The sequence below is a fragment of the Diabrotica virgifera genome, chromosome 7 (assembly GCF_917563875.1).
Source record: "Diabrotica virgifera virgifera chromosome 7, PGI_DIABVI_V3a".
NCBI classification, from domain to species: Eukaryota; Metazoa; Arthropoda; class Insecta; order Coleoptera; family Chrysomelidae; genus Diabrotica; species Diabrotica virgifera.
Genome location: NC_065449.1, coordinates 12936775 through 12956015, shown reverse-complemented (window position 1 = coordinate 12956015; position 19241 = coordinate 12936775). Strand labels below are relative to the sequence as shown.

Genomic DNA, 19241 nt, shown 5'->3' with positions numbered 1-19241 from the left:
AACCTCAAGATTATGCTCCTGCTGTAATGTGAAACCGTAATTTAATAATAGTACTGAGTACTTAAAGTACTAGTACATTTTAGAAGACCAAAATAAACATTTTTTTCAAGAATTTTTTTCTCAGAACCCTTATTGAAAATTAACATAAAACTTTTTGCATATTAATATCTAACTATTAGAGAGTACAGCAAATATATCTTTTTCCATCTATGCACATACACTAAAAAATCGTACGGAATTTGAAAAAGGAAGGTTTTTACGTGACAATTTGCCACAAATTGACCAAAAAATAAAAAATAAGTATTTTTTAACCATGAAAAACTGAAGAACAAAGGGCGACTATTTCACAAACATTTTTCAAATTTCCGTAAAAAATTTTTTTTGCGGAATTTTTCACAACAGTGGTAAATTGTCACGTAAAAACCTTCCTTTTTCAAATGCCGTACGATTTTTTTGTTTCAGAGATCACAATCCTGAAATTAACTGTCCGCCATCGGAACTACTTTTTTTCGAGGTCTGGATTTTGGCGCCCTCTATAATATTGTACGTGCATAAATGAAAAAAGATATATTTTTTTGCACTCTCTAAAGAATTAGATATTAATATGTAAAAAGTTATGTTCATTTTATTAAAGGCTCTGAGAAAAAAGAATGTGTGTGTACTTTGTACGCACGTAAGCAGTTATACTTCTATTATATATTATTTCAACGAAATCAATATACTTTAAACAGTTTATTTATATTTCATTTAAATATTAAACTAATTTTAATACTCACTACTTTCCAAAAATTTTTATTAAAACAATACCTACCAAAAATTAAAAAAACAAAAGAATAACACACACGCAAACACATTGAAAAATGAAACAAAGAAATGATTTAACACGTATTTTCTGAAAAAAAAATATAATAAATATACTTACAATCATAAAATGTATTAAAAAAAATAAAAAAAATAAAAATTTGCATTGGGAATTGAACTTGCGTCTATCAGGTTGTTAGATTATTTTGAACTCACCCCACCAGAATTTAACTACCGAGATATGTGAATGAAGTGAGAAGATATAGCATCTAATCGTTTTAAAAATTTTTTGACAGTTGTTTATTCCCTTAGTTTAATCAAATAGGTTTGTTTCTTGTGGAATTAAAATACGACAAAATACAGACTAAAAAAGCAATATATTAGATGGAGATTTTTGTTGGTAAATCAAGGCATTACCTACTAGCTAGGTAGGTACATTTTCCAAATAGGTATTTAATTTGTAATTTTTTATTACAATACTGAAACATTTACAATAAGGTACGTACCTGTTGCTTTTAAAAACTATTTAAAAAGTCACTACAATAGTCAAAAACTTGCTTTTTGTCTCTGGCCTCACAACAATAAAAAATAATATACACAACATTTGTTTATGCATAATATGCATTTGGACAATTATTGACAGAAGATTTTAACACCCAATCAGATCACGTATAACGTTTGAGCGGCTAATACCATACTGTCGGTGTGCGCATGCTCCCGGCAAAATTAAAATTCACCCTCGTGCCTAAAGAAGTATAACTTCAAAAATTCTTGAAAAAATGCTTATTTTTGGTCTTTTAAAGTGCACTATTTAGTACCTTAACAAATATAATTTTATAATAATTGAATGAAACACTAGATTATTTTACTGCAGAGTACAACTGAGAAACTATTATCTATTATATTAACATGAAATACTACTAAATCTACAGAGCTCTAAACTAAATTTTATGTAAAATGTTTTTTTTAAATATTATGTTTTTATGAGATTAATACTTAAATTAGACAGGCGACAAGAAAACAGTATCACAATCTTGTTTATTTTACTAGAAATCGCAAGAAATTTGAAGAAAATATTTAAACAGAGCATTCTCATTTACTCATTTCTCATTAAGAGCAAAGTTGTTGGGTTGAAATATGATATCTTTGACCAATAAATTATCTATATTACTACATGGTAAGAATTCTATGCGGCATTGAATATTTTTGTATGTTTTACATGTGTGATTATGCAAAACTAACAAATACAGATTAGGAGAATTACCATTATGACGAATTAGCATTAGCACTATTATGACGAATTTAAACAATTAAAAAATGAATTTTCTATTTTAATATTTTGCATAACACCTAAACACCAGCAGAAGAAAAGCTCATTCTGGCGCCCCCCAAACAGGGGCGCCCGCCTGCAGTGCATCCCTTGCAGGCCCGTTATCGCCGCCCCTGAACGTCATCCGGAAACTGACCAGCTCAAACGGAAAACTCCGCCAGAAAAATATTGAGAAGACCAGACTTGGCTTGGCACTTTTTTTAGGCGAGCTATTGTACTCATCCTGTATCGAGACCTCAGTTGACATGAATCATGTTGATGTTGGGAAGTTTTAGTAGCTATTTGAAACCCACTTTAGTCCAGTCTTTATTCACACTAGGTGGCATAATACTACCACATGCAAGAAGAAAACTGGCAACTGAAATCGAGAGGAAGGAATAGATAATACAGTTGAAGCACTCGATGTTCATATATTATAATATTACTGTGCCTCGTATCGAGTCAAGCCACAAGACACAGTTTGATTCAAAAGACTAAATAGAACACCTCCGGACAGAACCATTTAACAAATCAGAAAAGGAGAGAAGGTTCCAGACAATATTTACCTACAGTCTAAGGAGTCACTGGCACCTGGACATGACGACAACTGGAGAATGCTCAATAGACTCAGGATCTCAAACTGCGTAAATAACAGAGTCCAACGGATATATGATATTGATAGTCACTGTCACTGTAGAGTTTCTACAAATATATGCAATGAAAAACAGATGGTACAAACTCTCTACCAATGTTTCTAAGAGAAGTTTGTTAGGTAGAAAAAAACAAGTAATCAAATCCCATCTTAGCTACCAAAGTTGGTTGGACATGAGACACTTTTTATGTTTGAATTGCTTTATTTTATCCAACTTTAAAATTTATATTATTTACAGCATACATCAAAATGTCAAAATGTACTAAAAATGTCTAAGGCGTATATCATCAATTCTTTTAGATAGAAGTGTTGAAAAATGAGGTAAGAGATTGCGTTAAGTTTTTTCAAAAATCGACAACACTTTTTTTATTTTATAAAACATATTGCTATGGATATTTTATAAGTTCAAATTTACAAAAAAAAATTGTCCAAAAAATAGTAAATAAATCAAAAATCCAAAAAATATATTGATAATACAAAATAATTGTCACTATTATCAGTTCCTCGCGAAATAATTAAAGAATGCATAATCATCAGAGTGAAAGAAATAGAAGATAATCTCTAGTTGCTATATAAATCCAATTAAAATTGTAGATCTTTTATTTTTATATATAAATATACCGTTGAACAATCATTTTTGCTTGAATTAGTTTTTAATTATCTCACAAGTGTCGAGAAAACTATAAAAGGAGCTAAAATTAAAGAAATTTGTCTTCCCTGAGAATTAAAACCTGGCGGATATTGTGAGGAAAAGGTGGCAAGTAGGGTTCAAAACGAGTCAAAAATTTTATAAAGTTTTAAAACAATACTAATGTTTAAATAAAGAATACTTTGATTAAGTGTGATGATGATGATGATAAGTTGATGAACAAAATTTTTGCTAAATGAGCAAGATTACGACTGTTTCGTAAACCGGTCTTGGACGACTATCAAGAAAATGGTTCCCCTTTGTAGATCATGGGAATGGTCTGACTAAATCAATTGAGACAGTATGCCAAGGCTTTTCTACAGTGGATGGATGCATTTTTTCTGCTGATTGCATTTGTGGTGGTTTATACTGAAGGCACTTCCTATAGAATCTAACATAGTCTGCAATTTGTTTGAACATCTTGGGCAAGTAGTATTTTTGCGCTATTGAGCAAATAGCTTTCGCAATTCCTAAATGGCCTGCTGCAATTTCTAAATGGTCCAGTTTTGATTCTCCTCCAAAAGTTTTTTCCTTTTATAGCCTGGTACGCATAATTGCCATGGATTGTTAAATTCCGGGTCTTCTAAATTTCGGCTACTCCATATATGTTTATACGATCTTCCGTTTAGTATTTGTGAATCAGAAAATATGTCTGGGTTTTGGAGGACATTTCCATATAAATTATTCTACCAATAGCACGATTTTAAGGCTGATGCTTACAATTCCAGCTCTGGTTTTTCGGTATGGGTTTCTTGTGGTTGCTGGAATAGAGCATCTGCTACCTTGTTGAGGATTGATTTCCTTTCTGTATATTACCTCGAAATCGTACTATTGTAGGTCTAAACTCCACCTGGCTAAACGACCCGAGGGATTATTAAGGCTCTTCAGCCATTTCAACGACTGTTGGTCTGATATGACCTTAAAATTGTAACATTCTATGTATGGCCTCATTTGTTTTATTCCGTGTACGATGAACAGACATTATTTTTTGTTTGTAGAGTATCTTGTCTCAACCGGTGTGAGAGTTCGACTAGCATATGCGATCACTTTGTATTGACCGTCATACTTCTGAGTTAACTCAACCACAAGTTCTTAGTTTGACGTATCTGTTTACAGGTAAAATGTTTTGGCTATAGCGCTGGTTTTCTCCGAATCGGTTTTTATTCCTTTCAAGTATATGAGTTCTGGCCGGCAAAATGTACATTTTTCGAAGTTTCGCTGTAATCTAGCAACTCACAGTTTTCTTCAGACTTCTTGTAGGTAAATGAAATACTCTTGGAGCGTCTTCGGTATTATCGCGATATCATTTATTTCTGGTGAATGCAAATTCTATGTATATCGGAGGATGATATTACTTTATCCAATGGACGTTGTAAAGTTGCTCCAGGCTAAATGGGGTGCTTCTAAATTGAAAGTGTACGCCAAATGCTGTTTCTGGACAGCTTGTTTCTTCCAAAAGGGTATTTGGTCGATTTACCAGTTTCTATTCTTATCTTTTCTCCAAGAGGTTGATGGGTGTGTCATTATTATATCATCATTATTAGTCGGTGGCCTTTTCCAACATAAATTTTTTGTCCTGTACGTAGATAAGCTTTCTATGAAAGCTTAACCACTGATTTTAATACTTTAATTTTGCCATCGTTTTTGAACTGAGTGTCCTGTCAACCATTAAGAAATGAAGTATACAAACAAAAGAAATTAATATTTTTTACAACAGAATCGATATTTGAAGACATAAATGGTCAACATTTATGTTTACAAACATTGAAAATTGATTATTTCTTTTTTTGTTTTGGTTTTTGGTATTGGTTGGGGATCTTTCGTCAAAATTGATTATTTAAAAACAATAAAACTCTTTCAAAATTAGCCCAAGTCACTGTCACCCTTTACCTACTTGCACTCTCTTCCGCACAATTTAGTAGTTATATGTGTAGCCTTAATAGAAAAAAAAATATCAGGATGCGTTGCTGCATTTAAATTTGTATCAAAATTTGAAAAAAATTTCGATTTTTATAATACATAATGACGTGTTTATATAGATATGATTATATATCAAAACAAAGTTAATTAACAATAGAGCAATTTTTGGCGTGAAGGGAAAGAATATTATAAGGAAAGTTTGAAAGAAAAGTTTGGAAAAACTTATTTATCGCAAAAGTAATGACATAGTTTGGAACATAGTTGGAACCTTCAGAAAACTAAAAACGACAAGAACAGCTCTTCGTCCTGGATCTTAGATATTTTGAACAGCTCTGTCGACTCTAATCTGAGTTTGTGTGTGGCAAGGCTTTCCATGGAAAATTTTCAGTGCTGGTCAAAGCTTTTAAAATCCTATCACAACATTATTGGCAAATTTATAACCATTGGGAGGGTCTAATGCAGATTAAGCAGTACTCTGTAATATCGATTCTAGGTACTTAAAACTATTACTTTTCACAATCATTTTACCATCAAAATATATCATTTTATTTGTAGTAACTCCATGTTTAAATGGACATTCCAATTACTCCGTTTTTATCCTACTAAATTTTAAAACTTTTTCCTTAAGAGCTTGTGTCCACTGTTTCAGTTTTTGTTCTAAGTCGTTTTCACTATTTCGTACTAACACTACATCATCAGCATATCTACAGCACCCTGGAATGTTACCTTGTAGTTTCGCTGTTATCTGGTCCAAAACTAATGAGAATAAGTAAGGACTAAGCGCCGAGCCTTGATGCAATCCTATTTTCACATGAAAATCCAGTCTCTCTCACACTTTTTAAGTCCTAGTTGTCTCTCCCTAACATATCCCTCTCACAAACTTTATATATTCTCCAGGGACTCCTTTCTAACTGAGTGCCCACCTCAGAATCTCTGGAGGAACTCTGTCATATGCTTTCTCAAGATTAATGAACATCATACATGCGTTTGTTTCTTTATTCCTGTATTTTTCCATCAACTGCCTTAGCCGGCTACTGACGATACTATGGAGTCGCACTATCGTGAGTGGCCGGTTTTTATAATGAAAATTGCATCTGTTGGTCTACCTTGCATAAAGTCTAGATGATTTGGCATCGTATATTTCGGTTTCTTCAAGTATCCGTTTTACCACGTCTAGTAGCAAAAGAAGAAATTTCGCAATGTTTTCAGCTATCTGATCTCTCTCTTCTCCTTTCCCCATTAAAGAGGATCGTGAATTCTTCTAATATTTTTAACATTTTTTTCATTGGTCTCTCTCTTCAGCTGCTCTAAGAGCTTCGCAAAATGAGTTTCCAGCTGAATTCTTAATTTGGTCGGACCATCTAGTTGGTGATCGTCCTCTTGATCTTCTCACCGTAACGTTTCCAGAAACAATTAATCCCTCCAAACTATCGTCACCTCTGCGAACCACGTGACCGAAGAATTGCAGAATTCGTTGCAGACATATTGTGAACAGCCTTTTTTTTAAACTCGAGTTGTCGAGTTGGTTTAAAATGGAAACGTTTGTCCCATGAGCTGTCCAAGGTATGCGCAGCATTCTTCTCCAGCACCACATCTCAAAGGCATCATTTTTTTTGCGCTCGCTTGCGCGAAGATTCCAAGTCTCTGCTCCGTATAGAAATATTGAGAATACAAGGGGCATTCACCAGTCTCATCTTGATATTTTGAGAGAGATTTGTCTTTCCAAACTTTAGTTAGGCGACTCATCGTATTTTTTGTTATACCAATACGTCTCCGAACTTCTGCTTCACAGTTACCATCATTAGTTATACTAGACTCGAGATAGACAAAGCTGTTTACGATCTGGTATTCGTGTAACATGTTAGTCAGTTGAATAGTGTGGAATCTATCGACTACCATTATTTTTGTCTTAGCTTTAATGATTTTCAGACCTACTTTATTGCTTTCGTACTCAACTCTTTGCAGGAGATCAAACATTTCTTGCTCATTTGATGCTATAAGTGTAGTGTCATCAGCAAATCTTAAATTGGAGATTTTCCTACCAACTACTTTTACTCCATCTGCCCATCCTTCTAATGCAATCCTCATGACATGTTCACCATAAATGTTGAATAAGTCAGGTGACAACACGCATCTTTGTCTAACACCTGATGGTGTTAGACAAGGTATGCATCAGGTGTCTGATACTAGTCTAAAAAATGTGCCATTGTGGATGATAATTTAACAATTTTTTTATATAAAAGAACTTAATACATATGTATTAACATAGTTTTTTAACAGATGTTCCATTTTCGTAGCAACTCATCCTGAAAATTCGTAATTAGATTAAATTGTGTCTTATCTCAAAACAGGAATTACCTAGATCTCTTATTGATTTTGATTTTAGCAAAATATTTAGAGGTGAAACAATTGTTTTGATAGTATGTACTATATAAATATTTACGTGAATCTTATTTTCGAAACCTTGCGTTGAAAAACTTTTATAATAACATAGTTATCGATGAGTGAGCATTTAATATTATATTTTACTTGAAAATGTCTTCAAATTGTCGTTTTATTTTGTTGAAATGCAGAAATGCGAAAAATATTGTTACTCCCGGAAAAATCAAAAAATCATAAAGTTAATAATTAAACGTTGAAGACTATATGAACTAGATTAGAAGTATTTGTGACAGTACAAAAAGATTTTATTTTTACTGCCGTATTTTAATGGAAAACTGACAGTCTCAAATCAAATTTTTATAAAATTTATTTGCATGGAATCATAATCAGATACAGAAACAATTCTTCTTCTTCTTCTTCTTGCAGTACCATCTCCTATAGGAGGTTAGCTACCATCACAGCAATCTTAAATTTGTTGGCTGCAGCTCTGAACAATTGTATTGAACTTCACCCGTACCGCTCCCTTAAATTTCGCAACCAGGAAATCCTCCTACGTCTCACATTTCTCTTTCCCTAGATTTTTCCTTGGATTATGAGCCTTATCATGGAGTTCTTTTCCCCTCTCATTATGTGGCCTAGTTATTCCAGTTTTCTCGTTTGTATGGTTTTTATTTATGACTTCCCCATCTTCAGCAAAATATCTTGATTTGTTACTCTCTCTGTCAATGGTATTTTCCACATTCTGCTGTAGCACCACATCTCGAATGCCTCAATGTTTTTGATGTTTATCTTTTTTAGTATCCAAACTTCCATGCCGTACATCAGAACAGAGAAAACATAGTACCTTAACATGCTCGTTCTCAATTTCAGATTTATGTCTCGGCAGCATAGGAACTTTTTCATTTTGATAAATGATTGTATCGCTATTTCTATTCGCCTCTTAACAGAAACAATAAACCGTGTAAATAGGCTGGCTTTCACCCCAGTCGTTCTCTGTTTGAAGGTATTCCTTATTCAATACCTCTTAATACCTGGTGTAAAAATGTGCTCTGAAAATATAGAATAGAAATTAGCTAAAACTGGAAACTGTCCATCGCAGATGTATTCATGGTAAAGTGCCTAGCGCCATCTATTAGATCTTACACAAATGGAAAAACAATGAAACTCTTCTCTTTCACTTCATGGAGTTGGTTTCATCTTCGAAACTTGAATGTTCATAAATGCTATTTTGGATTCTATGATTGGTTTGTCCCATGTAATATTGGGGGAAATTGGCACAAGTAATTTCATAAACTCCGTGTTTCTCATTTGGAATGTTGTTTACAAGAAATGGAAGTTTTTGATGAGCGGTCGAAACATTGTCTTTATAGCTCCTGATTCGAGGATTTTCACGTAAGGAAGAAAATTCAAATGGGTCATGGTGCTCTTTGGTAATTAAGATGAAAAGATGAAAAGATTTGATTCCAGTTCAGTGTCTCTTCACAGGTGCTCTGAAGAGGATAAGGTTAATCCGAATTACGTATAAACACATAGTGGAGGCTCAGTACTGTAATCAAATCTGAATCATCTTTACTTTTATTTTAAGGAAGAAAAGCTTTCGTATGATCGGGGTCTTAGTCTTTGGGTTTATATTGAGCGGGAGATTGAATCTTGTGGATGCTGGATGGGTAACCATTTTTAATGAGGGCTTGTTTTAAAGAAGAGAGTGCAGTGAATCTATTTCATCATAGTAAAGGCATATTGATCTGATGATAGGGGTATTATTGACTGAATTAATTTGTGAAGGTGGCTGATAAGAGTTACCATGCAAGTAACGGTTGGTATAGATGGGTTTTCGGTAAACAAAGTAATGAAATCCTTGGGATTGGTTTTTCCTTGTGAGAACGTGGAGAGGCGGTAGGGATGAACTGGGTAGTAGCATGTATACCATTCAGATGAGGCATGAGGCATTCTTGCTTTGAGATTAAATGACGAATGTATCATCAACATATCGTGGCCAACATGTAGGTTTGAGCACTGATACGGATAGTGCTCAGGTCTCGAAGTCTTTCATAACGATTACCAATTTCTGGGGAGAGTGGGGAGCCCATTGGGGCACCATTCATTTGTCTGCAGAATTGAAAGTGGAAGACGAAAGAAAGTATTGGATATGCAGCGTTTAATGAGCGATAAGTCGTCTTGCTGGATACTGTATTTAGTTTCCAATCAACTCTCTTCATTGGTAAATCAATGACGGCTGCACAAACCAAAGTGGAGTCAGGATTTTATAGGCATCTATGTAGACAGAAAAATAATGTTGCTGTGTCTCCTAGATCTCGAGAAATTTTAGCACTATGAGTTTGCTATGGAAAGAAAATTTTAAGAAGTTGGTTAACATTGTCTTACATATTTCCTTTTTGTGAGCCATGAGGGAGGAACATTATAATCGTTATAAAGAACTGATAATACATTTTTTCAATGGAGATAGATTTGCTTTTTTTCAAAAGTAAATTGGTACAAGTTGAGAAAAGGTGTTGGTATTTTGGTGTTGGAGTTGTAGCTTTTTGAGTTTGCTGGTATCTTTACCCCGCGTAATTGAATCACAAAAATCTAATGTCTAAAGTAGTTTTGTTGTATTCAATGTATAAGCCTTCCACCGTGCTTATTCTGTACGCATCAAGGGCAAATTTTAAGACTGTGTTGTGGATATATCTAATCGTTTTAATGCTTTTTTTTTTCGCTTTTACTTAAAAGTTTCATTTTGTGTTCCTTAACGTTTCAGTTGAATTAATTTTTGTTTCTTCAATATAGGAAGGATTCTTTCGTTGTGCTATAGCGTCCCATAATATAAAGTCTAGTTTACATCACTTATCATATGTTTTAGCTCGCAGTCATAACAAAAAATAGAAAATTCTATACATTGAGAATAAATAATATAAGTCCACAAAAATGATTGTAATCTCCATCTATCGGTAATAGATCTGTATACAAAAATGCCTTCTATGAAAGCTTTGGTTGTATATAGATACATACTACTAAAATTAAAATATTTAAAACTGACATATTCATTTGGAGAGGATATTTGTTTTTTTTTTAATATAGATTTTGTTGACACATTTTTTAAAGAGCTTTAAAAACTTTTGTCTAGTTCTTTATATAACCTAAAAACCCTCTTTCACTGGATAACAATATTTTTCGTACAATAAAATCTATACAGGGCTATTATATACGAAAACAAGGATTATTAAAAGCCTTAGATTGTGTATGTACCAATATGTAATTATTGTTATTTTTATCAGTTGTCTAAACTGACTGGATAAAAATTTTATTTGAACACATTTTTGAAAAAGTTAATGTATGTGGGTAATGGAATACCGATATAAAAGATATTTTATTGAAAAATTCAGCCGACTTTTTAAAGTCAGTTCAGTATCATTATTTTTAGACAATTTTGTTTAACAGCATAAAACAATATTAGGTAATGCAGGTTGGAAGAATGATAGATAATAGACAAAAGAAACTGCAGCAAAAAAATTACAACTGAGAATGTTTAAAAGATGCTACCGAAATAAACAGAAAATCAAAAATAGTATTGCTAATATGGCTAGTAAAGTTTGCCAGTCAAAAAAAACTTGAATAGGTAGGAATGATTTAAGAAATATTGAGGTGCAAGAAGGGCCAGTGACGACAAATTGATATAGAAAATATCAGAATGAAGTTTTGTATGTAAAAAAATGAGACTTCAGAGGAAAATATTGAATAAAGGAACAATGATGTTATGTTATACGAGATTCTTGATATTATCAATTCCTTGCGACCATAAAAGACTTTACCACAAACTGAAAACTACATTTTCTTTAATATAATAATTATAGATATTGCATTAGAGTTTTTATTTAGTTAAAACAATTTTAGGCAACTGATATTCTTAATTTCAAGCGACCAGAGAATAATTCAAAAGAGAAAGAAAGAAAAGATGAATAGATTCAAGAGATATAAGCTTATAATATAACATTACATACAGGAGATAACGGTAAAATCAAAAGCGCGGTTCTTCTCTCTCTCTCTCTCTCTCTCTTTCCTATGGCGCTACAGATCAAGTCCGACCCTGGCTTACCCCAGAATCCTCTTTCAGGTATCACTTTCCCTGGCTGCTCTCCTCCAGTTATCCATCATCAATATCTCTTTAGTATCGTTTCTCGCTTCGTCTATCCACCTCTTCCTAGGCAACCAAATAACGTTTACGAAACGTTGAAAACCCGTCATAATTATCACCAAACCACGTCAGTTTATCACGTGTTTTAGATGTCGAAAGTCACGTGAATATGTCCCACCACAATTGACGTCATTTTTATCACCTTTTAAATACGTGATATCAGAAACGTAGCTTTTGTCGTTTTTTAGATTATGTTTCATTTTATGGTTTTAAAGATACACAATAATTATTCGCATGGGCATTGTTTTTGGTGTTCCTACTGGCCCACGTCGTACCATAGTTCTACCAAATACTATGGACTGTAATACATACAACTCTTGACATTTCCCATTACATTTGAGGAAGCAAAAAAATCTACGGTGATAACCAGAGCAATCTAACCTTACATTTATAAAATTGCTTTATTATTGTTTTTGTATAAGTGTTTGAACTATTTTTATTTTAATTTGATTTAGCAAAATTAGCTTGTTATTCGAAAATTTATAAAATTAAATTTGAATGTTTACTTCAAATTTTACGTTATCACAACGTAGTTTCACCGCAAGCCGGCAAGATTTCTGTGTAAGTTGGATGTATTACAGTCAATAGTATTTGGTTCTACTAAGCGTTCTACTAGGTGTTCTTTTAGTTACAACTAAATAATTTTTGTTTATAAAAATATCTATCATAGGCTTGATTAATTAGAGTTTTTCCATTTCTTGTGCCATGTTTTCCATTTTTTGAAGTAGTTAAGACAGATTTTGTTTTTCCAAATGTGACATTACTCTGCCTTTTATTGTGTTTCAAAATTATGGTCGAGTGTGCATTATTCTCAGGATTGCTTCATGCGTTATTCTACGGATACAGCTTACGCTTAAACTTAATCTTAAAGCAACAATAAAAATCAAAAGTATTCATACAATAAGAATGTCAAAAGAAGATGAGTATCCGGAGATATCCATTCTTTAAAACCTCTAATATCTCTTGGGCAGGTCCATCAGCAACCATTTTGTTAAAACATTGAATATATTGAAACAATTTTACAAAAATGCGTCGCCTGAAGTTAAAAACCAACAAATAAATTAGTTTAAAATGATTTCTTCGAAAAAAATTGTTACAATCAATTTTAGTACAATCATTTAAGTACTTAGGCCTTTTTACTAACGTATGTTTTTGCTCAAGTAGTAATCTACTTTGTTATACTTTCTTATTAAGAAGTAAGCCGATAAGTTGTAAGATTTTTTCGTAAATTTTGTATGCAAAAATCAGATAGGTTATTTATATTTGTTGCAAAATTATTATAAACATTTATATTTTTAAGATTCCTTGTAAAACTACCACTAAATATACATTTCTTTGAATATTGATCGATTATTTTAAGTCTCGAGTGGTAAATATAGAAATTCCCGAGATCTAAAAAAATTTGCTCTCACGTGATAGAAATACGGCATTGCGATTGGTTTAAAACGTCGGAACTTCATCAATTTGTCCCTAAGTATTCTAATTTTTTAATAATTCCATTTGAACAATTACCGTTATGTCTTATGTGGTATAAATAACGGAAAAATTGTAACGAGTGCAAAAATAAATGTCGTTAAAGCTGTTAATAAGTAATGAATGAAATTAGGAATAAAATATTACCTTTTTTTCATTTTCATCGAAAGGATTCGGTGAAATTTTACCTATATTAAATTTACAATCAAGATGCAGTAGAAATAAACAAACCAGGATACGTTAAATGCTACTAGGAGCACGAATCATAATTTACAATGTATAAACTTTGGAAATCATTATTTGGGATTTACAATGTATATACACTGTAAATTATGATTCGGGATTGTTCCAAGTAGCATTTAACGTGTCTTGGTTTGTCTATTTCTACTGCATCTTGATTGTAAATTTAATATAGATGAATTGACGGCTTGTGGAATGAAATCTAAGATTCCCATAGTCTGCTTTGTTCATTGTTCGTTTGCCTTGCTAATTTTAGAAGTTACGAATTCAGGTTGTCACCAGAATCTTGGTTCCAACCATAGATGTTTCAGATTTTCGGATCTAAGACCTCTCATTGTTTTAAATAGATGTCGCTACAGCCTCTACAAGCAAAATATTTTATTTAATTTTGATTAGTAAGACAGTTGGTTTTCGTTATGATTCAGAGCAGACCACAAGCCTCCCTGAAGATCCCAAAAGGGTGAAACGCACCTAAGAGGATGGTGGTTTTCATTATCTTTTAATAAGTCTTGTTAACGTAAAAAGATACAAAAGATCTTATAAACAATAAATTAAGCCTTCATCAACACAAAGTTTTACTAGCATCTTTATAGTCCGAGATTTATAATAATTTTGCAACACATCTATGTTAAAGGTCATGTATAAAGTAAACGAATAGAAGAAAAATATTTCGGAGCTCCGCCATTTTGAAAATTCAAGCTTCATAGATTTCATGTTATACAAAGTAGAAAAACCAGCTTTTATATGTGGTGAATTGCAAAAATCGTTCGGGGTTCTTGAGGTATTCTTCTTCGTTTTTACAGTTGATGCAAGTAGTATTAAAGAGATTGAAATTTTATTGAAAGTTATTATCCCTGCTGGGTCTTAAGGGTACGATGATATTTTGGGCCTTAAATTGACTATATTGGCTAAAAGTTTTTGTAATATTTAAGCTATTTTTATACATTACTAATAATTATTTAAACGTTGGCATAAAATATATTCATTTAACATGCTGCTTTACATAGTCTGCCTACAGGGTAATTACCCTCCTAATATTGGCCTATATCCTTTAGGATCGACATCAACTATCGGGATATTGTGAAAGCACATTAGGCAAGTACCGGAGTGGCTTTCGCAAAGAAAAATCAACTATGCATCAAATATTCCTTCTAAAACAAGTTTTGGAAAAAACATATGAGTATATAATTGATACTTACCATTTGTTTGTGGATTTTAGATGTGCCTCTAGATGACAGTGTAGACATAAACGCACTATACAAAGCTATGGTAGAATTCAATATCTCAATACAGTGAAATTGATGAAATCGAACCTATCAACAGTAGAGTGTAAGGTTAGAGTGCATAACGGAGTATCAAGAATTTTCCAGATACAAATATTACTTCGACAGGGGGATAGCCTGTCGTGCCTTCTATTCAATATTGCCCAGCTCTTAGAGAATCGGGAGTAACAACAACCATTATTAATAGGATATTCTTAGAAGACCTGGTCCAATCGTTCACGGCATTGGAAGCAGCAGCAAAAAGAATGGGGCTACACTTTATTACTATCTATGTATATATCTATCTATCTATCTATCTATCTATCTATCTATCTATCTATCTATCTATCTATCTATCTATCTATCTATCTTTCTATCTTTCTATCTATCTATCTATCTATCTATCTATCTATCTATCTATCTATCTATCTATCTCTCTATCTATCTATCTATCTATCTATCTATCTATCTATCTATCTATCTATCTATCTATCTATCTATCTATCTATCTATCTATCTAACTAATTAGCCTTCTACGGTCCATCTCTGGACATAGGCCTCCCCAATCCTTTTCCATTCTTCTCTGTCTGTTGCTACAGTTATCCACCTAGAGCCCACGTGCTTCTTGACATCATCTGCCCATCTCATTTGTGGCCTTCCTCTGCTTCGTTTATATTCCCACGGTCTCCAACTTATGAGAATTTTGTTTCATCGGTCTTATTTTTGTCTTAAAGTGTGTCCGGAAAATCTCCATTTCAACTATGCAACTTCTTGTCTAACATCTTTAACTTTGGTTTTCTCTCTTATCCACTCGTTTCTCTTTTTACCCATTAGTCTTATCTGCAACATTTGTCTTTCCATTGCTCTTTGCGTTTTTGTGATCTTGTCCATGTTTGCTTTCGTAAACGTCCACGTTTGGGAACCGTAAGTGAGAACAGGGAGTACACATTGATTGTATACCTTGGTCTTAAGATGTTGTGGATATCTTTTGTTTTTAAGGATGTAGCTTAGTTTTCCAAATGCCGCCCATGCCAGTCTAACTCGTCTTTTGATCTCTGCTGTTTGGTTTTCCTTGTTAAGTTTTATAATTTTGACCCAGATATATATAATGGTGAACTTGTTCTATTTCATCTTGTCCTATCCTCATTGTAATGTCCTCATCTGTATTTGTTATGATTTTGGTCTTGCTGCAATTCATATTAAGGCCTATCTTTCCGGCTTCTATGTCCAGTTCTTTCATCATTTCAAACAATTCTTCTTTTTATCGGTTTTCAATACGAAGTCATCGGCGTACCTTAGGTGGTTCAAGCGTTGTCCACAAATTTTTATACCTTTTTCTTCCCATTCTAATCTTTTAAAGATATTTTAAAGAATAGAAAAAGCCAGATCCATATTCACTAAAATGAAGAGAGTGTTCTGTGGAAGAGGTTTGAGCCTTGAAATGAAACTTCGCCTGATGAGATGTTACGTACTTTCTGTGCTGTTCTACGGAATGGAGTCATGGACGCTGAAAAAGATTGATATCAAAAAATTGGAGGCATTTGAACTATGGATGTATCGCAAAATCTTGAGAATATCATGGACGGAGAGAGTCACAAACGTCGAGGTCTTGAGAAGAATGAATAAAGAAAAGGAAGTCATATTTACGATCAAAAAACGAAAACTGCAATACTTGGGACACATTACAAGAGGCGAAAGATATGAACTGCTTCGAATAATTATGCAGGGGAAGATAGCAAGAAAAAGATCCATAGGAAGAAGACAAAACTCCTGGCTAAAGAATCTACGGGAATGGTATAGCTGTAGCAACAACGAATTGTTTCGGTCAACAGTTTCGAAAATACGTATAGCCCTGATGATCGCCAACCTTCGGAACGAAGATGGCACTTGAAGAAGAAAGATATTTTCCAGAGCCTGATTGAACAGTTTCGGTGATATTGTGTCACCCTGTCTTACTCCTCTATTTATTTGAATTGATTGTGTTCCTTCGTATACTTTAATTGTTGTTGTGGCTTCTTTATATATATTGGCTATTAGGTCTGTATATGTGTGGTCAATTCTGCTGTTAATCAAAGAACTTTTCACTGCCCAATATTCGACACTGTCAAAAGCCTTTTCGAAATCTATGAACGCTATATTTAGAGGGATGTGGTATCGTTATTACTAGTAAGACTAATTATATGAAAGTGACAAATAATAAGCAAGTAGCAACCCTCAATGAAGAACTTTTAAGCTATTTGGAACGTAAAATCCTCAGAGATATTTATAAATAAACGAATTATGGCCTAGGAGCTGTAATTTTGAGCTTTGCTGCCTTTATAGTGAACATCGTATTGGTAGGTCCATCAAAATAAACCGGCTGCGGTGGCTAGGCCACTTAGAGAGAATGGACGAGTCGGGACCATCGAAACACATTTATAACCAAGGACGGATCGAGTAAGGAGAGGAGGCAGATCCAGAGCACGATTTAAAGACCAGGCGAAAGACGACTTAAATCAAGACGAAGCATAGGAAGGAATGAAACCTAATTCTAGAACAGACCAAAACACACTATGCGTTGAACCAATGATGATGATGAACATGTTGCTTTATTTTGTTCACAATATTGCTCTGCTATTACCTTTATTCCGAAAATTATTAATCTTTTGAAATTTAATTCCGCAAGAAGAAAAATATGCATACCTACTTTTATATTCTCTGAATTTGCACTGATAAAAAATAAGACGACAGAGATATTAATTGATATATTGTATGTAAGAAGGTTTATGGAATAGATGTCAATAAAGTGCAAACGACGAAGAAGATCTAAGAAAACTTGGGGAGAAGGAATAAGCAAGGTGATGAGTGAAAGTGAGTCAATGCAATCTGACAGAGATCGTATCTATTTGGAAATGACAGTACTTCTGTAATTTTTTTTTATTTTTCTTTCTAGATTTCCATCTAGTTCTTTTTACTTTTCTGAATGATTTTATATTTTTCTAGGCTTTGGTCAATGAATTTCAATGTCTCTTGTATCACCCACACTTTATTTCTGTAGTTTGGTTAGATATTTACTCCTAAAAAAACTGAAAAAACGTTTACTGAAAAAACGTAGATGCATGAAAGGCTTAAAATAAATGTGAACAAAATAGAAGGAAACTGTACAGATAAACAAGATTATGTAATATGAGGTACTGGAGATTTAAGAAACAACTTTGAAGAATGTTTTTTCGACGATTTTTTTTTATAAAATGATATCTAAAATGTACTCCCATTATAAAATGTGTTTTTCAATCAAATTCCATTCAAATCAACAAAAAATGATATAATTTGGTATTTACTTAGACAGTTTTCTAAGTGTACTACATTTTATAGCACTCTTCATCGATAATAATTTTTTGTTTACTGATGTGTAGAGATAAATGCGATGAAGTAGTACACGTTTTTTTTAGTGGTAAATTTTCGATTTCACTTAAAACGAAATGAGATCATACAAGAAAATACTTTCTAGTTTAAAAGAATATCTGAACAGAAAATTATATTTTACGGCAGAAATTTATCAAATAACACATTTTACAATAAAATGTACACCCTAAGAGTTGTGACAAAAACGAACAAAATATTTAATTATTTTCAAGGCGAAAAAGGCTAATAACAAGAAACAAAGATAAGTAGAGTTAATTAGTAAGAACCCAATATGATTTGGAAAACTGATAGGGGGTATCCTCTAACTGATTCTGCGGAATTCTGCAGAATTGTTTTCTTGGGATATTCATCTGTATCTTTTGTCAATAGAGAATTTCGGGTCTGTATCTACTATCTGGTAACCATCTGCAGTGTTTATGGTCTGGTTTCGCCTTGACGTATATGGATGATTATATTTTAGTCATTTTAGACCAACATGCTGATACTTCAATTAAAAATGTATTAGAAAACCAATGTTTAATACTACGTATGCTTTTTGTTGTTATTAATGGTATTATTAATTGCTTTTAAGACCCAGCAGGTTTCCCCAAAAAACAAGATTTATATAACAAAGCCTGCAAAGCGTTATGTAAACATAATTGGTACATATCGAATTAAAATAAATAGGATGCGAAACTAGTTTTTTTTTATTATTACCTAATTACCTTTTTACCCCTTACTAAACGGGTACCGCCTGAACAACATGAGGTATGCAGATGACACCATAGTATTTGCGAATAACCTAATAGCCTTATGAACAAAATCACATATTACAGTCAACAATATGGACTCAATATAAACATAATGAAGACAAAACATGATCATTAGCAAGAAAATGATAACAGGTCAGTTCTACATCAACCACACCCCTGTAG

At 33.0% G+C, this 19241-nt stretch overlaps 1 long non-coding RNA gene across 1 annotated transcript; it reads left to right on the top strand.

Moving 5' to 3' along the window:
* Positions 1–948: 948 nt before the first annotated feature.
* LOC126887779 (uncharacterized) lies at positions 949–19005 on the top strand. The gene is made up of 2 exons (XR_007699199.1): positions 949–11151; positions 11219–19005. It is a non-coding gene; the product is annotated as an uncharacterized LOC126887779 (long non-coding RNA).
* Positions 19006–19241: the final 236 nt, after the last annotated feature.